The following is a 17,183-nucleotide window of genomic DNA, read 5'->3' on the forward strand; positions in this document are numbered from 1 at the left end:
GTATGGCCAAGGTTTTCATTATTGAGAGCATTATACCACGAGGGGAACACTTAACAATGCAGCAGGCATTGTAAAGTAATTTATTAATAGAATTAATAATAAAAAAAATAATAAAAAAAAATACAACGTTTATGTACCAGTGCCACGGGAAATTGGTAGGCCGTGAAAAAAAAAAAGTACCTATCGCCTTACTGCGCATGCGCAGGTGTCTGACATGAACGGGAGTGTTCTCGGCGACAGTTGGTATTTTCTATCTGTGAATTTTAATCGTTGAACACCGTGTATATCGTCGTTTTTGTTTTAAACTGGTTACCATACAATTGTAAAATAAAACAAACTATTTTAAACTTTAACAGTGTTGTCTGAATCTTTATTAAAGTTACATTTTTCGTGAAAAACTAGTTTCGAATGGACTAGATCACATCGTTTTAAATATAACACTTTTTAATATGACATACCGTTAGATTAATTAATACTGTATTTTTTATATATTTTATAATTGAATCATAGGGTAACTTTACCTTACTACCCTGTTTACAAATGGTGGTAAGATAAAGTTACATTTAAATGGCAGGAAGTGTATATTAATTTTAGTGGTGCAAATATTAAAATAAAATTAATAAATTCATTGTTTTGTATATGCGACTATTCATGCATTTATCGTGATATTTATTTGTATGTGCAATTATATATAAAAAAATTAACAGGATTTTTAATGACCCCTTCTCAATACAGTTGAGTGTAAATTATCTTAAAAAAAAAAAAAAGTTGTAATATAATCTATAGATCAACATTGAAACTGTATTAATTATTTTCGTTAATATATGCATTACACGTATTCCATGACAATCAAATGGGGTTATTGTCATCGTGGATGTAAAACAAACATGCATGCAAAAAAATAAAAATAAAACCACGTTTCATCTGCAGTGCTACACCCCCTGCTGAATTATTTATTGAACCCTAATCACAATAACAGTTAGTACAGCTCTTATAAACGTTTACCATAGAAAAATGCATTGCAAACGTAATGCTGCTGTTGAAGCAGTGAGGTATGGTACAGCATATTAAAAACATGGTAAATGCACAGGATTACTATTGGAAAACTGCAAAAATAACTGCAAATTTAAAGTTGCAACTTTTCGTTTAAGGGAGTCTACATAAACATTTACTTGCTTACAGTATGGTAGGAAGGTGCTTACTTTGTCAAGTTTGTCAAGGAGTGATTCCAACCACACGCAAATATAAAGTATAGGCCTAACTAAAAATGTAGTTTTTTAAATTACATTTTTTGCTAAAAGTACATTTCATTAAATATTCAAATGCAGACATTTGTTAAAGAATACAAAAACAGATTTGTCTGTAGTCCATCGATCTCCTGAAGATAAAAAATAAATTAAACCTAGATAGATAAGGTGACAAATGTCACATTTTTAAACAAAACAAAAAAACACTTTAATAACTTTTTTATGTATCTGATGTTATTAACAATTGCTGTTGTATTTTATGCTATGTATGGCACTTTTGAGATCTTCTACAGGAAAAGCGCTATATAAAAATAAAATTGATAGAATTTCTAACAAACCCTTCCTTTAAATTCAGAAATGTGCGCATGCGCAATATAGGCGATATCTAGGCTACTTTTTTCACGGTCTACCAATTTTCCATGACACCCGTATTGATTTTAAATTGTGTAGGCAGGGCCGCAGAGAGCCGTCATGGACCCTGGGGAAGGATCGGTTTGTGCCCCCCCCCTTCCCATCCAATTATGACGTGTATATTGCAATCACTTGATGATCAAACGAAATGGCAGCTTCAGTGATAAAGACAATAGGTGGAATCATACAGTCTATGCACGACAGATTACAATATATTAGTGCTGGGACAAACATAGGATTTTCATGTTTGGATATTAGCTCAGAATTTAAATATTTGTTTGGATATTCGTTAGTTTTTCAAAAAGTAATAAAAGCCAGCTCCTGAGTGGCGCATCCGGTAAAGGCGCTCCATGTGGAGTGCAGGATGCGCTCTATAGTCTGGACGTCACGAGTTCGAGTTCAGGCTATTCCTTTGCCAACTGAGGGCGGGAGCTTCCAGGGGGCGGCGCTCAATTGGCCGAGCGCCGCCTGGGGGGAGGAAGGGTTAGGTCGGCCAGGGTGTCCTTGGCTCACCGCGCACCAGCGACCCCTGTAGTCTGGCCGGGCGCCTGTGGGCTTGCCTGTAAGCTGCCCGAGAGCTGCGTTGTCCTCCGACGCTGTAGCTCTTGGGTGGCTGCATGGTGAGTCCACAGTGTGAAAAAAAGCGTTCGTCATCGCCCTTCCGAGTCAGTGCAGGGCTGAGCATAATAAAATAAGTGGCCATTCCAAATTGGGAGAAAATAATAATAAAAAAAATTATAAAAAAAAGGAAAAAAAAGTAATAAAAGCCATTATATTGCTCTGAACGCAAGCAGAGATAGCATAGCAGCAGGGGCAGGGGCGTGGCCATGGCCCCTGTGTGTGTGCCTTTATTTTACAGCAAGACCTTACAATATGTAACACGTTAAAATAGAAAAATATCCCAGTAGTAAAGAACAAGTTGTGTAGGACTAACTTTACCCCAGTGAATTAACTACAAAACAAAGGATGCCAAATAGCAGTTCAAGTTAAATGTTGTTTTGTTTATTCCCAAAATAAATAGTACATAAAGATGACCCCCATTTTAGTTATTTTTTACTTTTTTCATTCCTTGCCATTGCCGTTTCTTCACAGTAAACAGAGGTTTACTTGTGCCTTTTTATAGCTGAACTAGCAAACAAAAACTGAAATGTAACAGTTTGTCATTTGTAACGAATACAAACATCTCATTTTAGTATCTAAATACATGTCAAAAAATATGCGTTTGAATATTCGGATATTTGTCCCAGCACGACACTATATATACATTTCTTTACAATTACATATCGTCTTGCAGTCTGTTTCTAATGCTGTAGCCTTCCAGCCTATTGTTTTGAAATGACATTACGACTGGATTATGTATACATATTTTAAGGTTCTTTAGCAGTACTCACAAGCTATGTTTCCATCAACAAGACAAACACATTTCTTGCAAACTTGCAAAATTTTGCACAAAAATATATTTGAATCATATCGTACAAATACAGGTTTTCATCAAACTGGATTATAGTGAACAAACGGTTGTATGTAATGACGTCATGAGTTTAATAAAATGGTTATCGCATACATTTTCTTGATCCGAGCAAAAAAAAAGTTTGATGCATTTCCATAATTTTTTTTCTATTTTCTCGCTAGGCTAGCATATAAACTCCAGCGAATAACCAACCTTGCTGAGCATTCTGGTTATAAAACGTGTAGCTGGACTGAAAATGGACCAAGAAACAACGTATTTTCAAGAATTAACTGAAATTGGACAAATGTTGATTTATATCTACATTTTAAATAAAAACAACTTTTCATATTTTTTTGAAGCTGTACTGTTTCCCTCATGTAATTTAAGTAATAATAATAATAATAATAATATAATAATAATAATAATAATAAGACATATTCAGTTGTTTGGAAAATGAACAAAATAATGATCCTGTACAGAAAATTATGGGGTTTAAATCGGACGGTATGTCAGTAATGCTTATATTATAATGAAATGTACGCAATACTAACGGACATGATATATGGTCATATCCATTAGTGAGGTCAGTGTTTTGTAAGGTGTCCGTCATGTAACATCACTGTGCCGACTCCTGCATATGATGTATGTTATTTAAGTTGAATTACCGTAACTGCTCTGACCGGTGCTCCCCAAGCAATTTTATTTTTTTTAATTACAAAAAAACATAGATGATTCAAGAATTATTCTTTTTGATAAATACAGCAATTACAGCTATGGAAAACATTTTGCAGCAGCCTGCAGAATGAACCAGTTTTGCATCATAAAGTCATCAAACCTGCTGAATAATGTTACGTTAACATATTGAGTTTCATAACCGCTCTGTAGTTTTCCATATACTTAATGAAAAACTATACAAAATTGAAGAATTTGACATTTCGAAATCTAACATGGGTTACTGTACTACTATTATGGCTTACACGTTTGTGATATAACAAACGTCTACTGGGCAGCAGTGTGGAGTAGTGGTTAGGGCTTTGGACTCTTGACCGGAGGGTTGTGCATGCAATCCCAGGTGGGGGACACTGCTGCTGTACCCTTGAGCAAGGTACTTTACATTGCTCCAGTAAAAACCTGACTGTATAATGGGTAATTGTATGGAAAAATAATGTTTTGGATTAGGGCGTCTGCTAAGAAATAAATAATAATAATAATAATAACTGTGTAGTTTATTTGATTGAATGGTGTTAAATAAAATATCTAAATTATGTTCATGTAGTTTTTTTTTTTTAATTATGTCTCAATCCTAAAATTTTAGGTGATGCAAAACTTTTGGCCATAGCTGTAGATTTGATTGACATATGAGATGTCAGTAAGTTTTAATTAAGTGCCCGTCCGGGTAGAGATGTGCTGCGTTGACCGCGTAAATACCACCATATGATTGAAAAAAGTATGCGCTAGCTCATAAAATTTGTTCTGAAAGTATTTCCATTGCATTTGTGCGCATCATTTATCGTACAGGATACATTTTTATCCACCCCTATCGACATTTTTTTAGCACATTAAAAAAAGTTTGATGGAAACATAGCTACAGTAGACATTGGTTTTGTTTATATTTTCTTTGCTGATCTGCCTTTAAACAAGTCAAAAGTCTTTAAACATGTATACAAACTACGTTTTAACTGTTAAATCAATCTGTACATTTTTGACAGTTCCGTTGCCCAGGTGAGGTCAACAAAATTCATAAAATAAATGCGCAGGTAGCTTTTCGCAAAATGTAAACAAAGTAAACATTTCAGTAAAAAATTGGTGTGTGAAAGTTAGCTAACAGTTACTTTAAATATACTTCCAGACTTCAGTCGGTATTCTTACTATAGGCACACACATATGTTGCTGTTACATTACTCACAGAGACAAAAGCATGATAAAAAAAAAAAACAATCCAATACAAATATTTTCAAGTACTGCATAACCCTTAACCTGTGAAAGCACGTTGATGGATAAGTCTTTACAATAACAAGTGTGCTTGGTTGGTTTTACACAAGCGGTTTTAAAGGGGAACTGTAATGCAAATGAATATAACCATTTCAATAGAAAACATGTTAATTAAAGCTTTTGATGCATTTTCAGCCTCTCCTTGAGCAGTATATGGTATAAAAACCATTAAAACAAATGAACATTGAATGTATTGGAGCTCTCTATTGTATTCTATTGAGCGTATGTCCCGTTCCTATGAGATGTAGCCATTGTTTTGTTATGGCCGCCCTTTGTTACTGTTTTTCCTTTTGTTATTTTTGCACCCAAACGCTCTGCATTCCGACATAATTCACCGGTGTGGGTGGCTGTCAACGACATGATGTAACAGCGGCGCCAGAAAGGTTCCAATATGTCGCATTTCCAGCTGACCCAGAAAGCTGACAAAAAAATTTAAATATTGGCCAAACGCCTGACTTTTTAACAAAATTGGCGCAGCGAGACGCATTTGTTATGTACAGAGCATTTAGAGAGCCTTGTTATTTTGAGTACAGTTCCCCTTTAAGCAGTACTGCTGTAGTAAAAATATGCCCTTCGGTGGTCAAATGAATTGGTTCAAATCAACACAAATAATGTCCACATTATACACACCACTCTCCTTTCCAGGGTCCAAGCTTCACTACAGTACAGAACTGAGAATAACATTACAACTGACAGAGCAACTTATTCAACAAATCCACATCCAAAAAACCCCCCCAAAAAAACTACTGTATAATGCTTTCATAGAGCAAGATTAAGGCGTATCCTCATAGTTGCAAGTTATAAACACACATCCAACGATTCTCACTATATATTTCAAATATTAAATTTCAAATAAATGAGTAGTATTTTGACAGCACCTGCACTGCCGTACATTAGGTTACCACAGAAGCACATCAGTTCAGTGTACTGTACTATAGATTCTGTAGTGGTGGGCATGAACGCAAATGGTCCTGTGCAGGGCTGAGGGCTGGCGCGGTTACTTTTTTTTGTTTTTGTTTTAAATGTTCGGAATTGATTGACCAGAATATTTGCCATCTCCGTGCCCCCTTTGGGGCAGCGGGCCCTGGGGAAATTTCTCCGGACTCCCCATCATTTCGGTGGGCCGGTGTGTAGGCCTACTGTTCTGATCAAAACTATTGGTATGTTGTAGGCCAATTCATTTTAATTGCACAATGCACCTTTCTTTTTAGGTACAAAAACATATTGGAAAACGATTTGTTATTCAACACCAGAAGCACAGTGAGTTACTTTTATTATTTATATTCTTATTCTTATTCTTGGGTCATTCCATGCCAACTCAAACAAAAATGGGCATTTTGTTGCCCAACTCCCAGATTTTGCTAGAAAAATTCACCTGGGGGTTTTCGGGCCCGCTGAGTTCAGAAATGCTAATAATTTTTTTTTTAATTTCCCCTTTGAGCAGTGACCTGGCAAAGGTCAACCTAAAGTGAAAAAGTGACCCTGACCAGAAAAATCACCCTGTGCTCAACTTAGATGCTACCATCATGTGTAGCACCTCGTTCGACTCATAATGAATAGGGCTTTCGAGAAAAAAGTACCAGGAGCACCTAACTCACTTTTGGCAAGTTGCCAGACAAGGGGTAAGTGACAAGTTTTATTCAAACTTCAGCCCAACCCTTTACCCTGTAAGGGATACAGGTCTTAAAATGTTAGTATTGCTGTAAGAACCTGTGGCGGGGTGCCCCACCCCTGTGCGTATTTTGTGTTTTATGTTGTATATGATGTGTTATATGTTGTATGTAGTGTGTTATTATTGGTGTATGTATTGGTGCACGGGATATAATGTGGGGTTATGTAGCACGAATGATTTAAAATGTATATTTATATTTAGACACGAGGATGGCACAATCACTTCACGTGCTGATTAAAGTGGGTATTTGTATGGGGGCATGGGGAGGCCACGTGCAGACTGTGCCGAGATTCAAGTGAATGATTGATTAGCAATCGAGTCTCGGCACAGCTGCATAAAAGAGTGAGTGCTTCACGCACACAGGGTTGAGTATTTGGTGGATGGAAGGAGAGAGAAAGAGAGAGAGGAGGTAACAAAAAGAATAATAAAACAATTGCTACTCCTGCTGGCTTTAAACCAGCACAATATTTGTTTATTCCGTGTCTGTTTTGTTTGTCGGTTTCTTTTGGCCAACATGCCTTTTGTTTTGTCAAAGTGTTTGTTTTGTTTAAACCTTTTATTTTTGTTAATAAAACACTGAGCGCCGTAGCGTCTCAATTTCGCCTGCAGTTGCTGTGTGTTTTGGTTTCATTTCTGGTCTGATGTCACCCCTACAGTCATCCTGTTCACAGAACCTTAGGGACCACTTTTACAAATTTTGTGAAACACTTTTGGTTTCAAGTCCCCCTACTGGTCATTAACCCCCTCTGAAATTTGAATTTGTGGTATTTCTACCAAGTTTAGTCTGAAATAACTCAAGTGTGGGGGCTCCAAAAAATCACCCAAAGATATTTTTGGATAGATGTTGATTAGATCTACAGGAATCAAGCAAAACATTTTGGTATCTGCGGATTTGGATTTTTGGCAGATTTTTGAAGTTGCATTTGTCATGCATTCGAGCATTGCTTATGGCCATTTTGATGAAGCTAAAGTACCACATAGTCTTAACCAAACTGGCATTATTCTTCAGTATTGCATTGTCTGGGGTTAGATCTAGAGTAAAAAGTGACAGGGTGTGCTTTCAGTGGCACTAGCTTGGAGCCGAGGGGTTATGAACTTGCGTGTGGAACTTAGATTTCTTTGTTACATTGACACATTTGAAACTACCAAAACCTCAATTAGTTGCGTTTTAAAAACTACAAACTGATAGAAAAATCAAAATATTGATTACCATGGTAAACTTAAGGAACGTAAGGGGTTAACAACTTCCGGCGTCACTAGACTTTCACGTCTACTTCCACTGGAATCGAAATAAAAATCTAAATTCTTATGACGAGTATGTAACTACGTAAAATAGAAAGGATCTTAAACATTTTAAAAGTTGCATGCAGAAAGTGGTTGGATAACAACTGCTATAGAAACCACACATCACAAAGTTCAGTAATCATCAAATTCAAAATGATTGCGGGCGTGAACTGGGACGGGGCGCGAGATTTTCTTCACAATGTTCTTCCATTCATTGAACAGTCTGTCTTCAGGGAAGGGCCACTTGAAGGTGTTTGATCCAGCAGGATGCATAACCTTCACTTGTGCTCCTTCATCAGAGATGATCTCAACTTCTCCAGGGAACATTTTATTTTATACAACACCTTCACCCAGTCACCAACTTGTAGACGCAGCTGAGCTGGACCCTTCTGGACAACTGCGCCTTTCAACACTGTCACCACACGGAATTCCGTACTTTAACTGGTAAATGAGACCTTTATTTTACCTGGGGTGTTGGGTACTGTGGCAAAGTGGCTTGCAGTGAGCAGGTGTATAGGTGATGCAGTGCTCAAGCAACAACAAACAACAAAGTTCACGGTCCAAACAGTTCTTTATTTTGTTGCACGGTTTGGCACAGTTAAATAATAATGCTGGCAACTACACAGCAATGTGTAATTGCACAGCTTAACAATACAGGGTTACTGTCCCGGAATAATAATAATAATAATAATAATAATACAGGCATGGCTCTGCGTCCTTTCTCGCGGTGCTCCCGTGCTGGTGGTAAATACAGTGATTGTGACTGGTTGTGGCAGGCTAGCTGCAGTGATGACGTCAGACCAGAAAGAATCACTCACAGAGGCAGAAGTGATTAGTGAAACTGAGCTGCAATGGCTGCGCTCAGTGCGTTTAATAAACAAACAAGGTTTTAAACAGAAAACAGGACACAGCACTTGAGGCCAAATAAAACAGACAAACAAAACGGACTAACACTTAAACAAACAGTGGATGCACAGACAAACAAACACAGTGAGTTTAAACACTTATTATTATTTTTATTACTTTTTGTTTATTTTACCTCCTCTCCACACCCTTTCTCCACTCACCGAACACACAACCCTGAGTGAGTGAAACGTGCACCTACATATACTGTTGTGCCGGGATTCAGATGACCAAAAGTGCATACACTGTCGATGTGGAGTGTTGCATTTCATTACTCATCACTGCAACACTCATGTGCTTAAGTTCACCATCCTGACGGAAGTAGAACACAAACTGATTGAGTGTTGCCTGAGAATTGTTCCAATGAAATCCTTGGGCAGCGTCTTGGATCACAAAACTGCAATTTTCTGCAGAATCGAGCCGACAGATGGCGTGGTCCTTTCAGATCTTTCAGGCACCTCAGGAAGTTGCTTTGACTCATGGTGACGAAGTGATGCTTCCGCAGGATCAGAAGTTTCGGAACCAGGATTATTTTGAAATCCATGACCTTCTCCATCAAAGTCAGTAGGTTGGAGCGATCAACGTACACCCACTAGTGGAATACAACATTGTCAACTGTATACAGACTTACAATATCAAAGTATTCCTCTAGGGGTTGACAACCAGGACATGCTTCACAAGCGCCTGTCATACAAGCTTCTTCCTCGAGGGAGCACACAGTCTTACCAAGCAAGCTTTTGTAGTCCTCCTGAGCACCACACGCCTTTAACATCAACTTTACGTTCTGATGGTACACACAGACGCACACAGAGTGAGTCCGAAAAGCTCCAGGCAGTATGCACCACTTTCCGCAGAGCTGCAAATGATGAGAACCCAGTCTTCTTGTCTGGGGTTCGCTCTTGGAAGGTACGATGGGCCTCACGAAGGTCGACTTCTTCACTTTCTCTCCATTGATACACACGGTTACCACCTTTTTTCCCCTGGACATACGCAACTCACTTCTTGCTCTCCGTAGAAGACTTGTATGCAGTCTTTGAAGTCTTTCGTCAAAATCCAACCACATTTAGAGTCAGGCTTCACCATCAAACCCTTTTCCTTTTTTAGCTTACGTGCCAGCTTGACTTGATGAATCTGGACCCGTAGTCGACCTGTAGTCGAAGAAAAGGCGTCTTTGAGGTTCTGAATCATATAATCACCGTCTGGCACTCTTGGAACATACGATGGATTGGATGTACTAGTCGAGGGGATTTCTCCAACACCCAAAACTGATATTGTAAAATAAATCTTCTTTAACTTACTGACAAGAGACTCATTTAGAGCATCCTCATCAATGAAGGAAATGGATGATGAAGCCAAGCTTTCTTCACCAGATGTGCTTTGTACCTGCTCAGGCTGCTCCTGCTTACTTTCCTTTCCTGGTTTTGCACTTTGGGATCGTTTATCCAGATGGCACATCGAGGACAGAGTTTTGTTTTAAACATTGGGAGGTCTTCCGCCTGTTTCAGAGTAATAACTTTAATTCCTTTAACCAAGAGTCTTGTGGCTTTTAGTGGGATCAGCACACCACTTCAAAACTATGAGATGCTTATACTTATCAAGAAAAACTTGACGATGGTACAAGCATATATTCACAGGATCACCTTCTTCAGAGCATCTCAGCCGTAGCAGCTTTTGGTCATCTTCAGAGAATTCGACCAAAGGTGTCACTTGATCAGGGACTTTTGAGTTAGGTCGAAGATAAGTCAGTTTGTGGCACTCATCTCGATACCAGAAAGAGCAGTCCTCCATCTCTGTCAGATATGGCGGAATCCCTTTAAAGAGTGTGCCGCTCACTAGTACGTGCGCTTGTGCACGTGCATCAGTGGCGCAAGCACCACTTGGTAGAGAAATCTGTTGGCTTAAACTGACTTAACCCTTTACGGTCCATTTATTCAGCGCGTCTCAGGCGCGTCAGGTCCAATTTATTTTCACACGCGCAGTTTCTTTTAGACGCGCTGTTTAAAAGTATTTTTTTTTCACAGTAAAACAGGTTTAAAAAGGCACTGCATATCAACAGGACACTCAGTACTGCATCTCCAGCCCCGCTCCGCCCCCTGTTCGCTATATTTTTCACATACCTCTTCATAGTAGTACATACCGATAAATCATCTCCTGATCACTCGTTTTATCACCAAACTCCTCAATAATGCGATCCAAGTCATTATTTTATTACTGTAACATCTAAAAAAAGCTCCGCAAATGTCTGTGATATTCTTTGAGCGCTGGATACAGAAGCAGCTATCTTGTTTGTTTATGTCCGTGTTATCTATGTGGTGCCGGGGCTATCTGTATACATGAGATACGCCCCTTTTTTCGGCTCCTATTGGTCTCACTCGGCCATTGAATGGTTTTCTCTGCTTTTTCCGAAAAAAAAACGACTAGAGACCTGTTTTTTAGGTCTTTTTGATGATGTCGGACAGGGTCCGACATTGGACCAGAAAGGGAAAATTGCAATGTCGGACCGAGTCTGACATAGGACCGCAAAGGGTTAAACTGTTTGTAATTCCTGTTAATATTCAGAAAGATATGAAACAAAATGATCAAATACAGTTAAATGTTTTATTTCTTACTTTAGCCTTACCAAAGTGGCCATAAGCAATGCTCAAATGCATGACAAATGCAACTTCAAAAATCTGCCAAAAATCCAAAATCCACGGATACCAAAATGTTTTGCTTGATTCCTGTAGATCGAATCAACATCTATCCAAAAATATCTTTGGGTGATTTTTTGGACCCCCCCCCCCCCACTTGAGTTATTTCGGACTAAACTTGGTAGAAATACCACAAATTCTTATTTCAGAGGGGGTTAATGACCAGTGGGGGGACTTGAAACCAAAAGCGTTTCACAAAATTTGGAAGAGTGGTCCCTAAGGTTCTTACAGCAGTACTAACATTTTCGGACCCGCATCCCCTACAGGGTAAAGGGTTGGGCTGAAGTTCGAATAAAACTTGTCACTTACCCCTCATCTGGCAACTTGACAGAAGTGAGTTAGGTGCTTCTGGTAATTTTTTCTCGAAAGCCCTATTCATTAGGAGTCAAACGAGGTGCTACACATGAAGGTAGCGTCTAAGTTGAGCCCAGGAAGATTTTTCTGGTCAGGGTCACTTTTTCACTTTAGGTTGACCTTTGCCAGGTCAGAGCTTGAAGGGGAGGAGGAAAAATAAAAACTCAGCGGGCCCGAAAACCCCCAGGTGAATTTTGTGGCAAAATCTGAGACGGTTGGGCAACAGCTCTGGTTGTGTTGGTATGGAATGACCCTCTTATTCTTATTAGTATTAAATTGAGCCTTATGTTACTATACAGTAACAGATGTGTAGGTATTATCATTTCGGAGTAGCTATGTAGGTAATATGAGTAGTATTGTTATAATTATCAACATGTGTGTTTGTAATAATGTGTATTTGTAATAATATTACTTTAAAATTAAAATAATTTGCAACACTCAAACTATATTTCACATATATGACAAATAATGTAATCATTGTTTTATTATTACATTTTGTTAATGAGTTACATTCGATAATACAGTAGGTCATCATCTCCCCCCCCCAAAAAAAAGAATGTTTGTATTTGGATCCCAGCTTCCATTGAACATCATGAAGTAAAGCATTTAAACCAACAAATGATCCTTTCTTTTCAAACACACTTGATTATCATGTGTGTTAATATCAGCTTTGTCCAAGGGAGATGTTAAAAAATATCCTGTATTTTTTTAAATATCTTAAAGGGGAACCCAAACACCCATACCTATGTTCACACTAAAATTATCCTTTGATATCATATAAATACAATATGATGTGTCTTTTTTCAATTTCCAATTTAAAAAATAGGTAATTTAGCAATTAAGTCTGGATTTTCTTTAACCTTCTTTTACTTTAACTTTACTTTTAGTTTTAAAGCAAATCTTAATGTTAAATTGCTTCAGTTAAATTTCTCCTACAAAACTTGTTGAGAAAATAAAAAGTTTCCATCAATTTGAAAAACAAAATATTAAAGCAGAATGTCTGTATTTAATGTGGGAGGGTAGTGGGTGGAGCTTAGGGAAGGACCAGAAATGACGGCACACAGGAGCCGGAAGTGACGTTTATTCCTGGAGCCCTGTACCAATAATGGTATCTGGGCAGGATTTTATTTTAACACAATGAAAATAAACAGTCCAGTATTGCAGAAAACAAACAAGAAAACCACCTGTCATACCAGCAACGGTAAACTCAGGTTTCAAATAAAAAGAGTAAACAAAAACATCGCAGTTACAAAAACAACAACTAAGGAAGCACTGGGTTTCTCCGTGCTACTGCAGTGGATCCTGGGTTTTTTCCCCACCGCGGTAATCCACCAAGGTTTTCCAAAGTTTCAGGATTCTGTGAATTACAGCAGGTTTGTAAAAGCAAAACAAAGCACAACACGTCTCTTCCGTGTTTTCAGTTCAGTTCAGGATACTGCTGAGTCCCGCCCCTGCAATCAGCACGCTGCCCCACGTCAGCCAATCGACGAGCACAGCACAGCTGATTGCAATGATAGGCCTCGGCGGCTGCATGGTTCCACCTTGGGCCAAGATGACCGCCCGACTTGTCTAGTCAGAGTTCAGCCTCCTGACCCAATCACGTACTGGTGGTTGGGAGGGCGAATTACGACAGGGACTCCTTTCAATCCTGTCACATTAAGTATACCATACTAATTAACTAGTCTGGCTTTGAAATCTCCATTTGCAAATGAAAAAGGTGTTCTAAATTTTACAACAAATCAAATTACAGAGGCAGGGGGCTGTTTTAATAAATTAGCACACACCTACATACATGATGGCTGTTTTTTAAAAATGTAGTACTAGATGCGCAAAACATCTAGTACTACAAAAGTAGACAAATCTAAATCTAAAACAAAATGGCCAAAATGGTTTAATAGATCAATTAAAAATATTCAGCGAAAAAAGGCACTTTACAGAGCGTTTAAAAGGGACCAAAAACAAAGAACACAGAAAGAGTACTTGGAACTGCAAACACAAGTCAAAAAGGAAGTTAGAAAGGCCAAGAGAGAGACAGAAATCAATATTGCTAAGGGGGCTAAAACCAATTCCAAAATGTATTTTCAATATTATAACAGCAAGAAACATTGAAAGAGGAGGTTAAATTTCTAAGAGACACAAATGGCAAAATCATAGATTAAGAAAAAAAAAAATAGCAAATATATTAAATGATTACTTTTCACAGGTTTTTACAAAAGGAGGACACGGACAACATGCCCCACATGTCGACCTGTTCCTATCCAATTTTAAATAACTTTAGCATAACAGAGGCAAAAGTTTTAAAGGGACTAGGAGCTCTTAAAATAAACAAATCCCCTGGGCCGGATGAGATCCTCCCAATAGTACTCAAAGAAATGAAAGCCGTTATTTACAAACCGCTAACCCAAGATCATGCAGTTTCTTGACACAGGGGTTGTACCGACAGACTGGAAATAGCAAACGTAATACCGATCCACAAAAAGGGAGACAAAACCGAACCAGGTAACTACAGACCAATAAGCCTGACTTCTATTATATGTAAACTTATGGAAACTATAATAAGATCCAAAATGGAAAATTACCTATATGGTAACAATATCCTGGGAGACAGTCAGCATGGTTTTAGTAAAGGGAGATCGTGTCTAACTAACCTACTTGACTTTGAGGATGCAACATTGAAAATGGATAATTGCAAAGCATACGTCATGGTTTATTTAGATTTCCAGAAAGCTTTTGACAAAGTCCTGCATAAAAGATTAATTCTCAAACTGAACGCAGTAGGGATTCAAGGAAATGCATGCACATGGATTAGGGAGTGGTTAACAGGTAGAAAACAGAAAGTACTGATTAGAGGAGAAACCTCAAAATGGAGCGAGGTAACCAGTGGTGTAACACAGGGATCAGTATTAGGTCCTCTGCTATTCCTAATCTACATTAATGATTTAGAATCTGGTATAGCAAGCAAACTCGTTAAATTTGCAGACGACACAAAAATAGGAGGAGTGGTAACACTGTTGCAGCAGCAAAGGTCATTCAAAATGATCTAGACAGCATTCAGAACTGGGCAGACACATGGCAAATGACATTTAATAGAGAAAAGTGTAAAGTATTGCATGCAGGCAATAAAAATGTGCATTATAAATATCATATGGGAGATACTGAAATTGAAGAAGGGAACTATGAAAAAGACCTAGGAGTATGTTGTCTGAGAAATGTCTTCATCTAGACAATGTGGGGAAGCTATAAAAAAGGCCAACAAGATGCACAGATATATTGTGAGAAGTGTTGAATTTAAATCAAGGGAAGTAATGTTAAAACTTTACAATGCATTAGTAAGACCTCACCTAGAATATTGTGTTCAGTTCTGGTCACCTCGTTACAAAAAGGATATTGCTGCTGTAGAAAGAGTGCAGAGAGCAGCAACCAGAATTATCCCGGGTTTAAAAGGCATGTCGTATGCAGACAGGCTAAAAGAATTGAATCTATTCAGTCTTGAAAAAGAAGCCTACACGGCGATCTGATTCAAACATTTAAAATCCTAAAAGGTATAGACAATGTCGACCCAGGGGACTTCTTTGACCTGAAATAAGAAACAAGGACCAGGGGTCACAAATGGAGATTAGATAAAGGGGCATTCAGAACAGAAAATAGGAGGCACTTTTTTACACAGAGAATTGTGAGGGTCTGGGACCAACTCCCCAGTAATGTTGTTGAAGCTGACACCCTGGGATCCTTCAAGAAGCTGCTTGATGAGATTCTGGGATCAATAAGCTACTAACAACCAAACGAGCAAGATGGGCTGAATGGCCTCCTCTTGTTTGTAAACTTTCTTATGTTCTTATAATGGAATATTGAACGTGTAAATAAATTAAAAAATATGTTAATGTACAGCAAGTTATTTTAACTTGAAGGAAGTTTGCTAGTCAGTGTACTGTTAACAGCAACACGACTGCATACTTATTTTGTTACAGTATCTGAGTTAAACGGAACAGCAAGGCGGACATGTTGCAGATATGAAGATTTACATTTTAAATCAGCATTGATTATTAGGCAGTCAGACACTATCTGGATCTGCATAAAAGAACATTCACAATTCAAATTTCCTCTTGTGGAGGTATTTATTCACAATGCATACTGTATGTTCTACGTAAAGATTACAGCGATTCCACTAAAAACAAGTTAAAAAAAAAAAAGTGGTGAAAATGCACTCTGTGCATGCTAACAGCCTGATTTTTCAAGAGGCAAAATAAAAACTAGGTTGCAAAGGGGGGTAGGGTATCTACAGTAATACAGTACAGTTTACACATGCTACGTAGATACAGAATTTGATTTATATTTTCCCAGGACATTTGGCAGCTTACTTAAATATACATAATAATAAAGTTGTGTACTTACTGTTCATAAGCCACTTCTCTCACGCATTTTTTTAAGAATATATTCTGTGGTAGAAAGGTATAATCCAGCTGTATTTTCCTTATGATGCAGTAGCAATACAGTATGATCTTGGCAAAACCGAACATGCAACACAATTGTTTTGTTTAGCACTGGGACAAATTACGCAGCTTGAATTAAAACGTATTCTATACATGTCACAGAATTTATAAATGACAGTACAGAAACTACCATGCAAATGAAACCACTGCATTAATGAGGTGTGAAATAAATAAAACATGCATTACCGTACTTTCTTCAAAGTAGTGTTCACTATTTTCTTGGAAGTATCTGCTGTTTGCACAAAATCTCCCCCAGAGTTTATGCTGTACTGTAATCCTAGAGTTAATGCACATGCTGCCAGAGCCCCTGAGTCTCTCGGCTACTACTGCTATGACAACATAGTAAAATATGTTTATTCTCAATTGTTTTAAATGTGGCGTTCTATAATTTAGATTTATTTTTAAGGTTTGCCATCCGACATCACAGTGAAAGCATAATACAGTAAATGCTGTCTCGCAGCAGGTGCTGATACGATCAACGATAGGTTGAAACCATGAACGCCCGCACTTGCATAGTATTGCTTAGTGCCAATTGGTTGAAATGCTAAATGACAGCACCCGCACAGCAATTGGCTGAAACAGTTGCTGCATCACTGTCTTGCTCATTCATAAACTAAAATTATCAGGAAACAAACAAACAAAACTCCAGTACCTGCCTACAGTATGAGACTGGAAGCCAGCTACAGTTGT

Source organism: Acipenser ruthenus, chromosome 6, assembly GCF_902713425.1.
Source record: "Acipenser ruthenus chromosome 6, fAciRut3.2 maternal haplotype, whole genome shotgun sequence".
Classification (NCBI taxonomy): Eukaryota; Metazoa; Chordata; class Actinopteri; order Acipenseriformes; family Acipenseridae; genus Acipenser; species Acipenser ruthenus.